Below are 22,062 nucleotides of genomic sequence, written 5' to 3'. Positions count from 1 at the left end.
ACGACCCCCCCCTTGGCCACATCTTCCGTTATGGCCGGAAGTAATGACTTTATAAACCATTCAGCTAATAGCTGATCAGGAACGTATGTTTTCACCATCCTACGTCGACGACGCCACTCATGTATATGATCCGATATGTGAGTAGCGGTCGTCTGTTTGAAGTTGGTCAGTATTTCGGTTCATGTTTCATACCTGATAGGTAATTGAAAATGGGTTAAGAAAGTCGTGGCTAAGGAGCTGAAATTGTCGAAGGAGGCTCTTGGCAATTCTATATACCATTTAGCCGCTAGACCTGTCAATGTCCTATGGAAGAGGCGAAGTCTTATCGAATCATCGTTCAGAGTGTTCGATGAACACCACAGATGAAAGGTCATGACGTGATTCGACGGGTCTTCACCTGGATTTCCATTGAATTTAGGAATGTCCGAGGGAAGTTTGTGAGGAATCGCAGGCCACCAAGGGGCGTAGGCGATAGGATCGTTTGTCAACCGATGTAGATCGGGTAACTCTAGAGTTGCCACGAATGGCAGCTGCTAACTCAAGTTAGGTGAAGCGTACCCAGGGTACGACGGAATTGCCTGAGCAGTTGGTCTTTGCATACCAGCATAATGTAATTGATGCTGATATGATTGATATGGTTGGTGGACTACTCCACTATATAGTGGTTGGTTTTGACCGTACTGTAGGTACGGTTGTCCACTGTTCGCAAAAATCTGCTGCTCGGTACCTTGGTACACTTGTTGGAACTGCGGTTGTTGATACTGCACCAACCATGGTTGGGACACCATTGGTTGTTGTGCGATGCTTACCACTGGGCCAAGATGAGGGGTAAGGGTACCCGTTTGTGCTTGTGTCGCCCCGCCAGTCGGCGATTGTGGTTGAGTTGCAGGGTCAAAAGGTTGTTGCATTACAACCTGAGAAAACTGAGGTTGACATGCAACAGGTATTGTTTGAACTTGCGACACAGTCACAATAGCTGGTGTCGTCGGGATGTTCGTCACAGGCATCTGTTGTTGCATAGAATACACAACTCTTGGCTGCTGGGGTGGCATAGGTATCCAAACACTGGTAGCTATTCCAGTATAACTTGGGTATGGTTGTGAACTCCCGTATGGGTAACCTCCCGGAGGGGGTAATGAAAAAGCATACTGCCCCCCATACGGTGGTGGTCCGGGACCGAGAGGATTTATTACACATCGAGGACCGGATTGCCCAAACTGATTCCCGAAAGGATCAATTTGTTGAGTTCCAACATAGGAGTTACCGGGTATTATCCCGGGAGAACAAACAGGAATAGACCATTCTGTCGTCACGGCCCCTGAAGGGACCCTCTCCATCTGTTGAGAGTTAGGGACAGATGGTACGCCGGCGAACATTGTCGGAATGACTGCAGGGAGTTCTGCTGTCGCTGTGTCGTTTGGCACAGTCCTAGATGTCGACGGTTGTTCAGACATTTTTAGTCTATCCAGTAGATTGCCTAGTGATTCTTCAGGAACTTCTCTGGGTGATAGGCTAGCTTCTGATGCAGTAGGAAGTAGAGTGATCCCTGCTCCAAAATGTGTTGGAGAAGTTGCTTGCGGATCTTCTACAATTTCTTCTATTGCGATCAGACCGGGTGGAAGAGAAAGACCATCAGGTCCGTAGAATATTTTTGGTGCCGAAGAAGGGGTTGTTTCGACAGCGACAGTCGTGTGAGGAGCAAGACTTTCTGAACCGATCACTGATGGAACTGGTTCAGTAACACAAGTATTTGCTCTCAGACTAGGATCAGTATTACTGTCCTTCTGGGGCTGTTGAACTTCTTCAATAGGGGCAGGGTTTCTAGAAATGTTTGGCGTAACCGGAACCTTAGATGTCGTCGGAACACTTGTTCTAACTTTGACAGGAGATTTGGAACCAGTTGAACGAGATCGCTTTGCCCGGGTTGTTTTCGAATCCGGAGACGAAGACAGTTTACTCGTACACCTCTGCGAACGGCGGTTCATCGATTGATTTTCTTCCACGCTTGCGGATTACTTGATCAACCAACAATGCACAGGGTAAAATGTGTTTTCGAATTGAATTAATTTTAAACGCTTTTTAAGACACAACTTGCTTTTTCATGTTTTAAGAGTCGAGAAAAAGCTAAAGATGACTCTAGTCTCCTTCGATGTATTAACGAGCCCGAAGTGACAAATGCTCGGATGAACTTTTTCAGTTATAGAGTTTGAAAAAGGCCAAAAGAAACTACTCTGGAGTTCTAGGCAAGGGTGTGCCAAACCTTTCGCGAAACCACAGAATACGTTTTACGGTATGAGTGGTCGATCTTCGTGAATGCTGTGTTCACTGCATCGCAATCAGTAGGGCGGCCGACACGGCTTCCTATGGATAAAGGCTTTGTTCCTATAGGGGTCCCCCAATATACGCGATGGTACGCGGGGGCACAAGTCCGTATTAGTGCTATCGTCCCTCAGGAGGAATCACCCACCTTCGTAGAGATCGACAGTCACTATGTTTAACGACGCCGGTTCACGTCTCTACCTAGACCTCTATTGTGTGTCGTTATGTTTCAAAGCGTTGTTAGATAAATTCAGTTCTTTTTAGGTTGATCTTGCTTAGCAGTTTGCCTTTATGGATCACCACGTGATGTATGATACAACTCCTAAATGCAGTCTAAGAATGATAAGCAAGCTTTTTCAATTCTTTCAACTTATGAAAACCTTAACTACTGAAGGAAAAGAAAGAAATCATCTTTTCAAACAGATCATGGAGCACACACTAATGCACTTTTCCTAAATCGACATGCAAACTGTCAAAACGCACATGCACAATGCAAGTATTTCTTTTCTTCTTTCTTAATGTTGGTGTATGACAAAAAGAAAGCTGTTGTACGATTTCGAATTCAACTTCAAGCGAAAGCAAACAAGTATTGTCCAACAATCAAAAGAACACCTTAAGATTTACTCGTTTCTACACAAGAAATACTGAAATTTGAACCATATAACGAAAGCAAATGCTCAAGCAGCTATGAACAGCAATAAACTAGCTCTTAGAATCACAACGACACTTTCTCAAAGGTCTAGATCCAAGAGGTCATAACAAGACTAGTTCACTTTCGCTACGGGAAACTGTGAATGAAAGCAAGAAATACAATAAGAACAATCACGGTTTCAACATACAACTGAGGCGGAATGAGGGCAAAGAAAAGTGGTTTCAGCTGGGTATACAGGTTGACAACAGGCTGCAAAAATACTATTGAAAACTGGGCAACAGACAGTGGGGAATCCCAGTTGCACAAGGCAAAACTGGATCAGCGCAGGTACTGCACTGTCAAACAGGGATGCAGTGCAGGTAGCCCCTTCGGGACCTGCGTTGCAGTGCAGGTAGCCTTTGTTGCAGCTGCACTGAACGAGACAACTCTCGTCCCTCCCGGATTCCGGGTCACAGTTTGCTCAAAAATCAACGGTTTTTGGCCAAATAAGAAGCTATCAGTCAAGTATACTCTAGACGATGATTAAGGAAGATGAACACTATCACAAAGAGCAAAAAAAGAGTCCTTGTGGATCAGCTCTTCAAATCATGAACATGCCCAGCACTGGGCTAGAGTAGCTGCCCTCTACTTTGCATTCGAAGGACTCGCATGCAGTTCGATTCGGCACTCCCTTTTGTTCAAGAGATGAATAGCAAGAATACACAAGCTACCAACAAGACACGATCCCCAGCAGAGTTTCCAGTCTGTTGTGGGGGAAAGTATCCAACTCGGAATGACCCTAACCCACTCTAATGGTGACAGTTCCTTAGCAACAGCTGAAAGCAAAGCTATCTAAAGTTTCTTCTTTATGACATGCAAGAGATAAAAAGGATAGATCCACTTACCGATGTCTTGCGCAATTGGTCGATCCGATCTCCTTTGTTTTCCGCTTGCTCCCAGCTCCAAGTCTTTTCACGGGCCCAGCTACACGAGATCCTGCAAATAAGACAAGAAAAGGAAACTACAAGAAGCATGCATTCATAATCGATTCAAGGATTAGCATAAATCAAAGACGCAAGTAAAACAATTCACCATTGAAACACATGCGAATAGAAGAACCTCAAATGCTTTATTAATATATGGAAGTAAGGTTCAGGCGGTGATACAACCATGAGAGGTCCAATCCAGCATCACCTTCCCGACGGAGAGAAATCTCTTCTTCACCTCCCTCAAGCAATCACCCAATGCTCACAACTGTAAACCAACAGCGATTCTTTGCACCAAATTCCAGCCTCTAGATCCCATGGGATGAGATCCTTATATAGAGTTTTGGAGTGAAGGTAAGTCATCTTGATATGTGACTTGTTGTGCTCTTCAACTCCAGTTGTTCTTCAGTCCTTGAGTCCACTCAGAGTTTCTACCTTTAATTTGAAGTTTTAGAAGATCTTAACTCATCATTAGGCGAATCTTTTGATCCAAGTGTCGTTCTGGAAGCTTCCTGGGCACTGGCACATTGAGAAAAAGATTCTTCCACATGTCCAAGTGCACCCAACGCAGGTAGCCCTTGTCCTACTTGCTATGCAATGCAGGTAGCCTTTGTTGTACCTGCTATGCAACGCAGGTGCCTAGTGGAGCAGCTGCTTAGATCCAAAATTGACCTGTTTTTGAGTGTTTTTCAGTGGAGAACTGATTTGCAGAGCTGTGGTTTGCTGACCTTGTTCCTCCAAGGGTAAGAACAACATGTTTAGGGACTTTGGATCCCTCAGATTATCGACATTTCATGCTCCATGCTGTAAGGCACAAAAATGTCTATAACAGTATGGTAAAAATCCTTTATTCCCCATTGAGTTTGAAATCAAGACACTAAGAATAGCATTGTAGGCAAATTTGGATCTGGCTACAGCATAAAAGCATAGATTGAACCAACTCAATGAATTGGAAGAGAAACAGTTAGCTGCTATCTAGCAAACAAAGATTATCTAGCAGTAGAGAGCTAAGTGGAACGACATATTCAACACGAAGAATAAGTTCTAGAAAGGAGATTAGGCTCTCTTATACGACTCAACATTTAAAGACTTCAAGGGCTGCACCAGATGGCTAGGTCCCTAGGAGGTAGATGCATTTTTTGACAATGGGACTATAAATTTGGTGACCATTGATAGTGCGAGGACACGATTGCTTGCAAATGGGCACCGTCTTTGGTTATATCACAAACCTACTTCAAGGGATTCATTCGTCAACATTGTCACAAATTCGGATCTTCAAATTACAGGAACAGGGGAAAGCCCCCCTGTGCTGCAAAAATTCTAATTTTTCCAATAAGTGTAAGAACTGAAAAAAAACATAATAAAATAATCTAGCTGTGAAAACCTTTCCCGAATGCAGGCAAACAATTTTTGTAGCAGCTGAAAACCACCTTGTGGCGGCTGTTACACACTCTATAACATAATTTGTTATTTCAAAGCATACCTTACAATAGTGTTGTCGCATGATCTTTTCTTATCTATTTTTGTAAAAATTAATAATATATACTAGCTGTCTTGGTTGTTACACCTCTAACAGCTGACAAATTTTAAAAATAAGTGGAATAATATATTTTATTGCAATAAACAACGGGCATCATCGTGGTTCTTGTCATCAGAGTTAAGTTCGTGCGTCTTGCCATCGGAGCTAGGTTAGTGTGTCTCACCACCCATGACTTCTCCCCACATCACCCAAGTATGTCATACAAAGGTAATATTTTTATTCGCTTTATTCGGTAATTATGGCAACTTAACACGACTTTTGATGACTGAGGATAGCTGCCACATTTAATACGGGGGGGGAGAGAATCATATTGTGACATGACCTTCAAATGACCTATAAACCTATAATTAAGGCATGGTGACCTGGTAATTATTGTTACTAAATGCCCGATCATACCGAAAAGGGGAAGTATACCTTCGATGATACCTCCCATAACCCAACAAAAATGAGGAAATATTACTGTGCGATACGAAACATGATTGAAAAATCCTAATTTGAAATCCTCACCTGTTCCACCCTCCCATTTACCCCTGCTGGAGCATTTCATCTCCATTCAGAGTGCTCAGAGAGGTGGGAAAAGAACAGTTGCAGGCTGAGACATCTAAGTAGTATGCCGACTTCCCCAAAACTTATGAAGGAAAGGAAAAGGAAGAAAAACAACACTGAATTTTTGTAGCAATGGGTGGAGCAGCAATTCGACAGAGCCAAGGTCCACAGAAGCTTTAGAGAATTGCCCCAAAGCATGCCAGATTTTCAAGGACGCAGGCTGGTTTGAGTTCTTCCAGAGGTTGGAGGGATCAGATGGCAGATTTGCCATGGAATTTGCAAAGAATTTAGAGAGAAACTAGACGGAGGTTAGGGGGTTGAAGCTGGAGGTTATAGAAGAGGTGATTTCTTGAGTGACAGGATTACCAGTGGAAGGAAAGAGGTGGTTTAACAAGAAGGTTAATGACCCCTCCCTGAAGGGGGATTTCCTCCAAGAGGAAGAGTCGTTGGTAAAGAAAGGGAGGGGGATCGATAGGTTGTCACTTCCCCAACCATGGGCTGATGTTTCCCTCTACCTCATCAAGTACATTACTTGCAAGGGAAGGGCAACAATTGTGTTCAATTACCACTTTCCATTGCTAAATCACCTTTGGCATCGACAGCTGATCAATATTCCCTACTTCTTGTTGGGAAACATTAGGCATATGGCCGCGGCTGTGAAAAAGGCTGCGCATCCAGAAACATGCATCACAAACCATGGCCTCATCAAGATCATTGTGCTAGGCGCCTTAAGCTACCAAGGTAGCAATTGGGAAAAATTCATGAGGAATAAGACCAGGTTCACCCGTAGGAGGAATACCGAGACATCTGAGGAAGCTCCAGTGGTGACCAAGCAGCAGCCCCAGCTTTCAACAATAAGGGTTGGTAAGAGGCCAGTCGACAAACCAATTGGTGATAGGTGGCCAAAGTAGAGGATAAGGGTTAGCGGGCACCTAGAGTCCCCATCCATGTCAAAGAAGAACAAAGAGGTAGTAGAGCAGAAGGACGAGGAGTAGGCTCAGCCAGAGGAACCTTCTTCACTTGGTAAGAGTGAAACTCAATCCTTGTTGTTAAGAATTGAAAATTTAGAAAAAGAAAATAGAGAGCTAAGGGAACAAGTAGCAGGGGGGAAGTGATCTGAAATGGGGGTTTAAACATCTTGTTATACTTACAAGAACCTCCCACTCCAAAGCTTAACAAATATATGATATATCTTATGTTGACAATTGTGGAATTAAGTACTTGAAATAGGTGTATGTCTTTGTTTATAACTCTTTAAGTGCTTATTTGTTCATGTTGATATTAAACACATGTAACAGCAAATGCAACAAATAAGCAACCACACATAACAACAATATAATCTAGGAGTTCACCCTGATATCATGGGCTACGTCTCCTTCAGCTCTTGTCAACTTGGCTTGGCGCTTTGGGATTATGGTAAAGATTCTTTTACAAGTTCCACACTTAACTCCAAAGGTTTCTGAATTGAACCATTGGGCTTAGAATACCATCTATATCCCTCGCTATGTTCACTCTACAAATAGATCTAGGCATCCTTGGACTTGATTCCTTCAATTAGTACTCTGAGCTAAATTAAGCTTCTTGATGGCACTAACTCCCTCAGAATTCTTCAACTGTCTCTGGAATTTCTTCTTCTACCTTCAGCACATATCAGACACCTACAACAAACTGATCATTTGATCATTTGCTGCTTGAAACTTCCCTATAGCATCTTGGCCATTATAAGTCTTCAAATGCTTCTGCAAATCCTTGCAATGGATTCAAAAGGCTCATTACAGTCAGAATTGATTGTTTTTTATGGAGAATGAGCTCTGGTATCTCCTGCAACTGCCTCCAACCTCTGGTGGCTCTAAACTCCAGAATCAATCTTCTTGGATGGAATTCTCCATGAAGATGACCTCTTCAACTTCTATGGACTATTCCATCAGCTTCAAAAAGCTCTAATTAATCTAGTGAGCCTCTTTTTCCATTCTCTCTGAGTTTCTCAGCCTCTCGGGCTCTACCTCTATCCCTCGGGCTCTGCCTTTGTCTCCTGCCAACCCCTCCGTAAAACTACTCTATGATTGATTTTATTTGATATCTCCACCAATATTAGCAACTGCACTTGACTTCAACTAAACTTAGCATATTCGCTAAAATTTAGCCACTCTGCCAGGCTGACTATCAAAAGTAGCTGTTAGCATTACTGTAACTGTTGGGCACACATATGTGTGGTATTATCCCGGCGGTTAGGGACAATCCTCCATAGAGCTTGCGATTGGGTTAACTCTCAACTGTCGATCTATCCCGTCCATCCAACGACTGTCATGTCATCTACTGGAAAAATTTCTTGAACTATCTCCACGTTGATGTGACCCCACTCAATCCAACGGACATCACTCAATTTTGTGTAGATTTCATGCACGAACGATATCTAACCGAGGGCACGCGAGAAAAGAAGTTTTGCTCTACTACGTGTCGACCATTGAGTGGAATCGCGTGCTTTGGGTTCATTATCACTTCCATCCTTTCACCCACGCGATATACCCCGCTTGGCCGATACTGCCCAAGTGCTTAATTCGGATTTTAATGAAAAAGGCGCTTGATAAAGTTTTTTGTGCTTACAAAGTTTTTAGCGCGTTAACAAAGGTTTTAGTGCTTAAGGCCAATATTAACCTTTTAACCTCTTAACCTTTATTCTTTACCTTGGTTCTTGACTGTGGTTAAGGTCTTGGATCATTTTCTGATCAGGAAGGCAGAGCCAAGAGCCCCAGGGTTAGACACTTTCACTGAGGCCATGGACAAAGCGAGAAGGGGAGATGTCTCAGGCACTGTGTGCACAACTTGTTCTGAGAAGCTAGGATAGCAGGGTTTAGAGTCTTTGCAGCAGACACCATCTCGAGGGAAACACAAACTGGAATATGGGAGGCTGACACACAAGAACTCGTTGAGGATGTTGCTGTTACACAAGAACCATCAATTGAGATGACACAGTCCATAGAAAGTGATCTAGTAGTAGATACATAGGAGCCATTACCTGACAGTACTATTATACAAGAACCAGCAGTGGAGATAGAAGCCTACCTGTGGAAAAACAATATACAAATTTTTGTGGATGACACTGGTGTTACACAAGAACCGGTAGTGGGAATGGAAGTTGATTAGGGAGATATAGAAACTGCAACAAAATACATTAACAAATTTGTTGTTACATAAGAATTAATAGCCGAAGTGGAGCAGTTTCACCCTCGAGATGTTGTTACACCGTCAATTGATAGCTCATGTGGTAGAACACTGGGTCCTAATGAAGGATGGTGTTCTGAAAATACGCTATTGTTACCAGAGGTATAGAAATGGAAGAAGAAGGCACTTTCTCTAAAAGAGGGGGTGATCTTGCTCAAGGCACACAAAAGGATGATGGATTCCCTTAGGGAGAAGTGTTTAAAAGAAGAATTGGAGAGAGAATGGGAAGCACAGAGGCACAAGGAAACCATGAAGAAGAAGGATGAACAGTTGTATCAGTAACATCGACAGGTCTCGGACCTGATGAATGATAAGACCAAGCTTCGTGACCTTTCCCTAATCCTGGTAGCATGCAGGTGGCCATCCCTGTCATATCCAATGTTCCTTTGGGAACGATATTATTTATTTCAATTAAAAGAATTTTTTGAGAATAGCTCTTATTTGGGTTCTTTAACCCAGACTTTTCTTGATATTTTTCACTTCTACAATTTTGATGAACAGAGCTTGCTTTGCGAGCAATTTTTGCATAATATCATGTGTGAGTATGTCAGCATGAAAATGGTAGCAAGTGTCTTCTCCTATATGGGAGATTTACAACTACGAACCTTCCTTTCATTTATGAGGAACTAGATTGAGTGGCATCTGGCCATGAAATTAGCAGAAGCTAACGAAGAAAGGACAACATTGTGTGTCAGAGCCGAACCCGAGATGGTTTATGAATTCAGGCATGAGTTTAATCTATTCCTAAGCACTCCAGAGATTAGGGAACAGTCATCCATCTGTAAGAAAAGGATTGTGAATATCTGCCTCAATCTGCATCCACATATGAAAATTGAGCACTAGCAAGATGTCTTAAATGCACCGAGGCCTGTAACACTAAGTTGCAAGAACAGGATCCTTTTGAATACAGAAATTTCATGGTTGTTGTTACATGGGTTCTTAACTATGCTCGGATCATGTAGACATTGGGGGCATTCTGGATTGGGCTCATATTTAAATTTCCTTTTATTTGGTTGCCAGTGGAAGACTATCAGCCAGACTACCACCTATGTGATTATGAAGAAGAGTCTTGGCCACGTCAGTTGATGGCCATTCAAGGGTATAGAGCTCTGGGTGAAGACACTACTGCTGTTTACAGTTTTACAGACTTGCATCGGTGGTATAGCAAGAGAAGCTGAGATTATACATGGGGATATGCAGTTGCTTCAGTCGGGGGGAGATGTTGGGTGTGGATTTTTTCCTATTTTTTGCACCTTCTTTCCCCATCTTTGATCATTTTATCCTCCAGGCCTATGAACTTTACATGATTAATTCCCCTTTTTCTCACTTTTATAGCCTATTCTACCATCATGTTATTTTTGTCATATTTTACGGAATAATACGATACTTTATTCCTTTTTGTGGCTAACTGGGGTTAGCATTAGAGGAGTATTTTGGGAATCTCTTATCCTTTTCAAGTGTTTCTCACGGGAACAAGGTTATGGAGTAGACATGCAACGTTGTTTAACTACAGAGTAGGGTAGAGCAGTTCATTGTTACACCCTATATGTTGTTACAGGTTGTTGTTGTACATTAAATGTTTACACTATGCGCTGATACAAAGGTCTGTTGTTACACCAAGGGTGTTGTCGCCAGTGATTTTTGTAACATCTTGAACCGTAAATCACTCGCAGGATTCTGTTGCAATAGAGCTATTAAGTGTGGGTACTATTCCACATAATAGCTGGCGACATTAGGAATTGTTTATTTTGGAAGAAACAAACCCAAGAGGTTGCAATCCTAACTAATGTATATTTGTATTTAGAAATAGGTTGTAACTACTTTTATTTTTTATCAGCATGAGAATCATGAGATTCTCATGACTAATCTGTTTCTAATTTCGGGTATGTAATAACTATAAAAGAAACTCAATTTCATATGTACAAGGACACGACATATAGAAGAGTAATGTTACTCTGCTTCTGTAACTCTGAATTATTTTTAATATCAATCAATATAGTGATGTTGTTAGTGCTCTTCAGCTGATTCATTAATTACGTTTTTGTTATTCATGCACCCTGCTAAGGAGGAAGGGCACTCCTCTTTGGTAGGGACTGCAGTGATAGAGGTAGCATACATTCTAGTTTTGCTAATCGTTATATGGTTTCTTGTTGTTGCTATACAAATTGTGAATTACATTCGTTGTTGTTCCAATTTATATTATGTTGTTACACTTAGTTAATCAAAAGAATGGTAGTAACTAGTTGGAGTAGATATTAGTCACTGTGTGGTGGACCCTTACTTTGGTAGTTACGAAGTGTGATTCAATTATATGGAGTGTTTTTATTCTACATGAATTATTTAATTCAACAATTTGATTCAGCAACATCTTTTACTATTCTCTACATTTTCTCATTCTTGGCTATAGTGTATCAACAAAAACAGTGCGAGCTCCATTGAAACATCAAGACCTACCATGGGTTGACAATTAAATGTTGCAGTCTCGGTCAATTAGTATTGATTAAAACAACACTACAAGTATGGTGGTATAGAACTTCAGGAGCAGGGCCATTGTGGGACACTAGTACCCAATAGTTTTCATTGATTTCCATGAGCATGCTATGGCCGATATGATGGTTTTGAGGCAAGTATATTCCTTGGTTTGTATCTTCTGATGTGAGGAAGCCTTGCTAGGGTATGGATCACCTGAATTGGGGGATTTTGGGGAACTTGGAAGGTGAGTGACTGCACAGAAGGAGGTGACCAAATTTATTGAGGGACAGTGTAGCAGAGAAGGGAAGGTTGCAGATATATTAGTTTTGGTTAGTAGCATTTCCAAATGAAATCATATGGAAAATGGAAGTGCGCCCTACAACAATGAACCGGTAACTGTTCACTAAGGGAACAAGTGGCACAATATTATAGCGTTGGACATTGGATGTGCTTTCACTGTGTGTTACCGGGAATAGTGTCTATGCAGAATTGCTAATCCCACTAAGGCTGGTAGCTACCTTAGAAACAAACAAAGTAAAACTACTTTCGTTTTCCTTTATGAAAGATAGATGAGAGAAGAATAAAGGAGACCAACCTCTGTCTTGCGCTTGGTTCCTTGCTCGATTCCTCTCTCTTCTGATAGTCCTTTGCTACTTGCTTTCTTGTATACCCAGCTTCACAGAGTACCTGCAGAATCAAAGCAGCATAACACTATAAAAGAACATAGATCTATTATCATAAAAAATATAGGATCAAATGTAAATTGACCATACAAATGCATAAAACATAAATCATACAAGAGTATGGAGGAAAACTTGAATAGCTTTATTGATAATCAAGAAAGAGCCAAGAGAATTACAACCAATTTTTATGACCCAACATCATCCTCTCAGCAAGTAAGCCCTTCTTCACCTCATGAAAAACTTAGATCACCCAACACTATGATGTTGCCTCAAGAAACCAATAGCAATTCCTTACAAGATGCAAAATTTCAGCCTCCAACCTCTGGATCTCTGGGATGAGAGATCTATATATAGATATTTGCAAGGGAGATGAGTCAGTTTGTGATTTGATTAGTGTCTTCCCTCTGATAGTTCTTGATTCCACTTGGAGATTGATGATCTCTTACTCATCGCTGGTCGAATTCAGATAGGCAAGTGTCACAGGAGAAGTTTCTGGAAGATTCCATGCTTCTCCACCTTGCAGATTGACCCTGCCATTTGTCCCTTCTCACCCATCACACCCCATAGAAGGGATTTTTGAAATCCAACACACCTACTGTGTGTATTTAGGTGGGATGCAAAACACTTTGCCTATGGAGCAGGTGAAATGGTCCAGTTTTGACCAGTTCTGAGTAGTTTTTCATGGAGAACTTCTGGGAGATGATGTAATCAGTTGACCTTGTTCTTTTAGGGGTTGGAAAAACACCTTTAGGGACTTAGGAGCTGTTATAGACATTTTTGTGCCTTACAACATTGAGCATGAAATGTCCATAATCAAGGGATCCAAAGTCCCTAAACATGTTGTTCCTACCCCTATAGGAACAAGGCCAACAAACCACAACAATTCACAGAAGTTCTCCACCTGAAACCACTCAAAAACAAGCCAATTCTGGATCATGTCAACTGCTCCACTGAGCATCTGCGCTGAATGTCAACTGCTCCACTGTCTACCTGCCTTGAATTTCAACTGCAACAAAGGCTACCTGCGCTGAGCGAGTTTGGACAAGTGGCAAGCTAATTCCTCAATGTGTCAATGCCCAGGAAGCTTCCAAAATGACACTTGCATCAGGGAATTCGACTGGTGATGAGTAAGAGGTTCCAAATCTCCAAGTGGAAGCAAGAACCTCCAAGTGAACTCAAGAACTGAGAGAGGGAGAGGACACTAGTCAGATCTCAAGCTGACTCATCCTCTCTCCAAAATAACTATATATAGATCTCTCCTCCATGAGATCTAGAGGCTGGAATTTTGTTATTGCAAAGAATTGCTGTTGGTTTGAGATTGGATCATTGGGTGCTTAATGCTTTGAAGGGAGCTGAAGAAGGAATTCCATTCTGCTGGGAAGGAGATGCTGGATTGGAGCCCTATGGGTTGTATCTCTTCCTGAACCTTGTTATCAATCAATAAAGCTATCTTGGTTCTTTCCTATATGCTGGTGTATTTTGTATGATTTGCATTAGTATATTTGATTTACTTCTAATCCTGAATCATTTATGAATATGTATATTTGCCTTTGCATTGTGTTCTTCTCTTGTCGCAAGTAGCTGTTCTCTTGTCACGGGTAGTTGTTCTCTTGTGATCTCGTGGGAATCAAGTAGTTGTTCTCTTGAGCAAGCGAGGAGGCAAGTAGCTGTGGACACCCAAAGAGAAGAGGATCTAGATCGAGGGACAACCGGAAGACAATGGTAAGTCTACCAATATCCCCTCATTCACATTTCATAAAGGAAGAAACTGAAGTAGCTGTATCTGTTTGTTGCTAAGGCACTGTCACACCTTAGGTGGATAGGATCGTCCTGCATAGGCATTTTTCCCCACAACAAATACAAGTCATTTCAGGATCATGTCAACTGCTCCACTGAGCATCTGCGCTGAATGTCAACTGCTCCACTGTCTACCTGCATTGAATGTCAACTGCAACAAAGGCTACCTGCGCTGAGCGAGTTTGGACAAGTGGCAAGCTCATTCCTCAATGCGTCAATGCCCAGGAAGCTTCCAAAATGGCACTTGCCTCAGGGAATTCGACTGGTGATGAGTAAGAGGTTTCAAATCTCCAAGTGGAAGCAAGAACCTCCAAGTGGACTCAAGAACTGAGAGTGGGAGAGGACACTAGTCAGATCTCAAGCTGACTCATCCTCTCTCCAAAATAACTATATATAGATCTCTCCTCCATGAGTTCTAGAGGCTGGAATTTTGTTATTGCAAAGAATTGTTGTTGGTTTGAGATTGGATCATTGGGTGCTTAATGCTTTGAAGGGAGCTGAAGAAGGAATTCCATTCTGCTGGGAAGGAGATGCTGGATTGGAGCCCTATGGGTTGTATCTCTTCCTGAACCTTGTTATCAATCAATAAAGCTATCTTGATTCTTTCCTATATGCTGGTGTATTTTGTATAATTGTATTAGTGTATTTGATTTACTTCTAATCCTGAATCATTTATGAATATGTATATTTTCCTTTGTGTTGTGTTCTTCTCTTGTCGCAAGTAGCTGTTCTCTTGTCACAGGTAGCTGTTCTCTTGTGATCTCGTGGGAATCAAGTAGCTGTTCTCTTGAGCAAGCGAGGAGGCAAGTAGATGTGGACATCCAAAGAGAAGAGGATCTAGATCAAGGGACAACCGGAAGACAACGGTAAGTCTACCGATCTCCCCTCTTTCACATTTCATAAAGGAAGAAACTGAAGTAGTTGTATCTGTTTGTTGCTAAGGCACTGTCACACCTTAGGTGGATAGGATCATCCTGCATAGGCATTTTTCCCCACAATAGTGGAGTCGCCAATTTGTTATGGGGAAAAATGCCTATACAGGACGATCCTATCCACCTAAGGTGTGAAAGTGCCTTAGCAACAAACAGGTACAACTATTTTGGTTTCTTCCTTTATGAAATGTGAAAGAGGGGAGATCGGTAGACTTACCGTTGTCTTCCGATTGTCCCTCGATCTAGATCCTCTTCTCTTTGGGTGTCCACAGCTACTTGCCTCCTCGCTTGCTCAAGAGAACAGCTACTTGATTCCCACGAGATCACAAGAGAACAGCTACCTGTGACAAGAGAACAGCTACTTGCGACAAGAGAAGAACACAACACAAAGGCAAATATACATATTCATAAATGATTCAGGATTAGAAGTAAGTCAAATATACTAATGCAAATCATACAAAATACACCAACATATAGGAAAGAACCAAGATAGCTTTATTGATTGATAACAAGGTTCAGGAAGAGATACAACCCATAGGGCTCCAATCCAGCATCTCCTTCCCAGCAGAATGGAATTCCTTCTTCAGCTCCCTTCAAAGCATTAAGCACCCAATGATCCAATCTCAAACCAATAGCAATTATTTGCAATAACAAAATTCCAGCCTCTAGATCTCATGGAGGAGAGATCCATATATAGTTATTTTGGAGAGAGGATGAGTCAGCTTGAGATCTGACTAGTGTCCTATCCCTCTCTCAGTTCTTGAGTCCACTTGGAGGTTCTTGCTTCCACTTGGAGATTTGGAACCTCTTACTCATCACCAGTCGAATTCCCTGATGCAAGTGTCATTTTGGAAGCTTCCTGGGCATTGACACATTTAGGAATGAGCCTGCCACTTGTCCAAACTCGCGCAACGTAGGTAGCATTTGTTGCAGTTGACATTCAACGCAGGTAAACAGTGGAGCAGTTGACATTTAGCGCAGATGCTCAGTGGAGCAGTTGACATGATCCAGAATTGGCTTGTTTTTGAGTGGTTTCAGGTGGAGAACTTCTGTGAATTTCTGTGGTTTGTTGGCCTTGTTCCTCTAGGGGTGGGAACAACATGTTTAGGGACTTTGGATCCCTTGATTATCGACATTTCATGCTCAATGCTGTAAGGCACAAAAATGTCTATAACAGTTGCCCCCTAAAGTATGAGGCCGTTTATCGGGTGAAATGCTTTATCCAGGAGGGTCCGAAGTTCATCCATTTGCTGGGAGGAGACCTGTAATAAGATACAATACAATACATTATGATTCATACTGCTTTCATGATCTAGCTGAAGCAGGCATTCCCATGCTCAACTTTATAAATTCATTTTTGTACATAGAACAGACGATCGTCTGATGGTAGACTGATAATTTTGGTGAAATTATCATCCTTTGAGTAGGATGATCATCTGCTGCAATGATGTACATATCAAATGTCTTTATTTTTCCTGAATATATATCGCAGCCCGGATGGATGAAACTAGATCTGGGGTCTTCAAACTCGTTCGATCTTCACTCTGAGTACAAGTCGATCCATGTGAGAATTGCGCTGAAGTCGAACATGGAAAGACATCGCTAGATTACCGGTCAATGATGTAAACCGTTAACAAGCGCGAGAGGAATCTCCGATAATGATAATGACCCTCAAGGTACTGCAGTACAATTCACGTGGTGTGAATAAAGGACTTGGCGTTGAACACCACAAAAAATCTTCTGGTCGAAGGTCATTGATGTATACCTGTCGCCAGAAGTGAGAAACTTGCCATTGAGGCATGCAAGCTTCAAAGTACCGAAGGGGTTGTTCCTAGATCAACTTCTTGGATAATGAGCTGATGTCGACAAGAAGAGATCCATCAAAGGAGGGCCTTAATGAATCCCACATCAGTGACACGGAACGGAGCTAATGACTTTAATGGAGGTGAAAACGATCTGTGGCATATGATTCAGGGTGGCGGTCATGAATGGATGAAGGATAATGTATGGCAGTGGATGGGACCCGGTTGACTCTTTCTGAACGACTTCTCTTGAAAATATGGCGACACTGATGCGATGGATTGGTAGCATTACCCCAAGTATGGATGGTATGGCGAGACCATGGTAATGTGACCGGTGAATGAAACAACCGAACCCGATTGTGGTACGGAGGAAAAGTTTCATGTTCAAGAGTGACCTGCTACCATCAAAGTTTTCTTGATTTTTTCAAAAATTTTCCCCAGTCATTGTTGACCAGTACCTCTTTATTTTTGTCAAGCTTGAGGAGGATAACATATGCTTGTTCTATAACCTGCCCTTCGGGCAAGCCCATCGCTATGTTTTAACGAGCCTAGCGATAGTGAAAGTCGTTCTCGTCTAAAGACAAGTTTGTCGCTATTTAGTGATTTTAACGAGTCTAACGACAAGGATAACTCGGTCCTTTTCATTTTTAGAGATTCTGAAAAGGTACATAAAGCTAACTCCAAAATTCCTTTTTCATCATCTAATCCCTTAAGTCCGAAAAAGTATAAAACAATACAGAAGGGATGAGTTTTTGATAGTTTTAACGAGCCGAAAAAAACAAGCGCTCAATCTTTTTGTGCAATAATCCCTCAGGTCCAAAAAGATTAAAATCTAGAGGAGGGATAGCTCTTCCGGTCGTTTTAACGAGCTGGAAGGCCAAAACTCGGCAATCTTTTTCATATTTTACGAGTTAGTTGAAAAGAGCTTAAAGAAGACTCGTCTTTTGAGGAACGAGTGATGAACAGGGTTAGCAGCTGATTCCAGGTACAGGTTGGAATTTTCCAATCACGGCAGTGTCACAAGGATGGCTAGGTGAAATCACTCTTCGCAGCTATTCCTCAAAATGGGTAAACAATCATATGGAGGTGAACGATCGGCCAAATGAAAAGTGGAGGTGACGGTGCAAACACGACCAAGGATTTTATGGCAGATGAGGTTACATACACAATGGTTATTCACTGGAATAGGTTCATTTTTTAACGAACTTGAATGCGCCAAAACACTGCTCGGACTTATGTTTATTTTTTAACGAGCATGAACTATGTGCTAAAACTGCTCGTATCTTGCGTTTATTTTTTAAACGAGCATGAACTTTGTGCTAAAACTGCTCGTTTATACCAGTCATATGATAAGAGTGTCTCATTGGAGATCGCTATTTTTTATGGAGCTTCATCTCACCACGCTTTTCTCCAGATCCTTTCGTTATGCAAGTTCGAAAACGGCTAATCCTACGAGTTTAAAGGGTTAGACCTACAGGTTTAAAGGGAGGACCTAAAAATTTAAAAAATAAATAGTCGCCCCTTGCTTGCACTCCAAAAGGTTTGCATGCCCCCAGGCATAAGACAAAATTTCAAGGTTACCTCTACTTCTTTTCCGTCAAAACATTTGTTTTAACGAGAGAGGCTTACCTCTTTCAGGTTACCCAAAGATTGTCTCGTTAGTAGTTTAAACAAAACACTTCCTCAGCAATGTCTACCGAAATAGACAAAGGTGAGTGAAAAATAGTTTATTCCACTCACATAACTTTGACAAAATAATCTTATTCTAGAACAACCCTCTTTCCTCTACGGATGGGGTATGGACTAGTCATATTCTCCTGCAGAAACCTACCCTATACCCAAAGTTCTCTGCCGAAGCAGACCAGGACGCATGCCCCCTGGGTTCCAGTCATATCCTCCCGGATTACTCTCGCTCATCAGGAGGACGGACCGTGGGTTGAGACATTTCTTGCGTGAACAGACCATTTAGGGATGGTATCTGACTATTTGCGATGCGTGATCCGGGGAATGAAAGTTGGTCCACGAGCTTGACCATTCTTCCTTCATGCGGAAATCACATTACTCTAAAGAGTGATGAGACGATGGCTCCCATGCAATATATATAGTCTCGTCCAAGGAGTAGGTTATAATCCAAGGGTCCTTGAATGACCATCATGTTCATTTGAATGGTCTTCCCTTTCAATGTTATTGGTACATTGGGGAGGATACCTAAAGGGCGACTGGTTCCCTTATCAAAGCCTGATAGATTTCTCATTTCAGGCAAAAGCGCTGACGAACCAAGCACTTTCCAAGCAATAGAGGAAAGGATACTCACAGATGCCCCTTCATCAATAACTATCCCAGCCATTACCATTCTGTATATTTGGACAATAATTCTGAATGGTATGCTAGCTGGCAAGCGGGGTCTGCCTAGTTGGTTCTAGTCAAAGGACACAACCAGGTTGCTTGGTGGTGGGACCGAGTATACGGCCGGATAGCGCTCTGATGAACTTCCTTCCTGCGATAAAGGAATGGAGGCATTGCCCCCTTGATCATCAGAGTCAGTGCTGATGAAGAGAATTTGGACGGTGTCGTCTTTATTCTCCTCTGTGATGGTGTCATTCGAAGAGAGAGCCTCTGAAGGCAAAACTGGGTCAACTGCCGTTTCAACCTTTAGACTTTCGTCAGGTATGGATTCAGACGGTTCATCTTCAATGACAGGTGCTTCAGCTGACCACCTGGGCGGGTCAACCGGATTCTCAACTAGCGAGGGACTTGGCAGGAGTCTTTGATATCCAGGAGGAAGATGCACTCGTAAAATCGGGCGATCTTCCAGGACTCTTTTTGCCTCGTCTAAGAAGGGACAACGGTGGATGGTGTGATCGCCTTCACACAGTTTGCAGGGAAATTTAGCTTTCCCTCTCTGTCCTGGGGCTTCACTCCCACTAGTTGACAGTGAGCAGTCGACATGGCTATCAGAGGTCGATGCTACCGGATTGTGCAAATGGGGGGACCAGTCTCTTAGTATCCGGGGGATACATGGACAATCTCTATGGAAGTGGTCTCCCCTGCATATGACGCATGGCGATTTAGGCCTTACGAGTGCTGTGTGTGGATTTTTGTTAGATGACGCTTGTTTTCCCCCAGTCGCCTTAGGCTCCTTCTGCTTCTTTTCTTTCTTCTTCTTCTCCTTCTTCTCCTTAGGAACCCGGTTCTTTGTTCGACCGGTTCCATCAAGCGAAGAGGAAGGAGGAGAGGAAGATGAAGTGGAAGGCTGGTGGGCAACTCTTGTCTGATCTAATTGTTGACTCGACTGTTCAGGAATTGTGGTATTCTGAACGACATTGGTTGAAAAGAGCCAGACTGGTAGGCCAATTGTCAGTCCTGGAAGCGACAATGTGGCCATGTGGGGCGCACCAACATCTCCCCAAGAGGAGAAGGGACTAGGATTTCCACCAAGGGGAACTCCTTGGTTGGTGTGCTCCATCTTTTCAACCTAAAGATCAACGCGGGAATAATGGGTGATTGTTCCGCTTAAAATAAATTGTTAACGACGCTTTAGACACAACTTGCTTTTTCACTTTTAAAGAGTTGAGAAAAAGCTAAAGATGACTCTAGTCTCCTTCGATGTTTTAACGAGCCCGAAGTGACAAATGCTCGGATGGACTTTTTCTGTTATAGAGTCTGAAAAAGGCCAAAAGAAACTGCTCTAGAGATCTAGGCAGAGGGTGTGCCAAACTTTTCGCAAAACCGCATAATACTTTTTACGGTACGGGCGGTCGATCTTCGTGAATGCTGTGTTCACTGCATTGCGATCAGTAGGGCGGCCGACATGGCTTCCTAAGGATAAAGGATATATGCCTATAAGGGTCTCCCAATATATACGCGACGGTACATGGGAGCACAATCCGTACTAGCGCTATCGTCCCTCAGGAGGAATCACCCACCTTCTATGAGATCGACAGTCACTAGGCTTAACGACGCCGGAACACGTCTCTAGCCTAGACCTCTATGTTGTGCGTTATGTTGCAAAGCGTTGTTAGGTTCATTCAGTTTATTTTAAGTTGATCTTTTTAGAAGTTTGTCTTTCAGGATCACCACGAGATGTATGGTACAATTCCTAAATGCAGTCTAAGATGATAAGCAAGCTTTATAATCTTTTCAACTTTGAAAATCCTAGCTACTAAGGGAAAAGAGAGCGACTATCTTTTCTCAAAGAGCAATCAACACACTCTAATGCACTCTTTCCTAAATCAATCATGCAAACTTATCAAAATGAAAATGCACAATGCAGGTGTTTGCTTTCCGCTTTCTTAGTATAAATGCCTACAAAGAAAGCTTTTTGTACAACTTTGAATTTGCTTTTAAATGACAGATACAAACAAGTTTACTTTTTCCAAAATCAACAAGGGTAGAAGAGATTACAATCACTTTGTGATTTTTGAAATGAATACTTGTTTCGACACTTAAAAGAGACAAACTCAAACCAATAAGCAAAAGCAAATGTATAATCAACTGTAAACAGCCAATGAACTCTCTCCTAAGATCACAATCAATCAGATCTGAATCAAGGGCTACAGGATGATTATTTCGCTTATGCAAAGGAAAACTGTAAATGACGCCACAAACACATAAAAACACTTACAGTATTTTTGTACAAAAGGAGGCGGAATTCAAGCAAAGAAAAGGGGTTATCAGACTGGTACCTATGCTGGTTAAAGGCTGCAAAAACAGAGATCAAAACAGGGCAACAGACAGCAGAGAACCCCAGTTGCACAAGGCTAAACTGGTTCAGCGCAAGCTTAACACGGTGGAGTTGACATTTAGCGTAGGTAGCCTTCACGGGACCTGCGTTGAAATGCAGACTGCCTTCACAGTGTCTGTGCTGAAAGAGAAACTCTCGTTTCTCTTGGGTTCCGGGTCATAAAATGCTCAAAAATCAACTGTTTCAGGCCAAATCAGAAACACAAGCAAGGTATAAACAGAGGGATGCTTTGAGAGGGTACTAAAGACTATCACAAAGGATCATCAAGTCATTTGTGAATCCATTGTTCAGATCATAGACAAAAAACCCAGTGAAGGATCAAAGCAGCAACAGTCTACTTTGCGAAGCAGTTCGATTGTTGATGTTGAGTCTATGAAGCAAACAATGA

The sequence above is a fragment of the Pinus tabuliformis genome, chromosome 1_2 (assembly GCF_031772625.1).
Source record: "Pinus tabuliformis cultivar Carrire ecotype Pingquan chromosome 1_2, CPIR1, whole genome shotgun sequence".
NCBI lineage: Eukaryota > Viridiplantae > Streptophyta > Pinopsida > Pinales > Pinaceae > Pinus > Pinus tabuliformis.
This window is presented reverse-complemented; position numbering follows the sequence as displayed.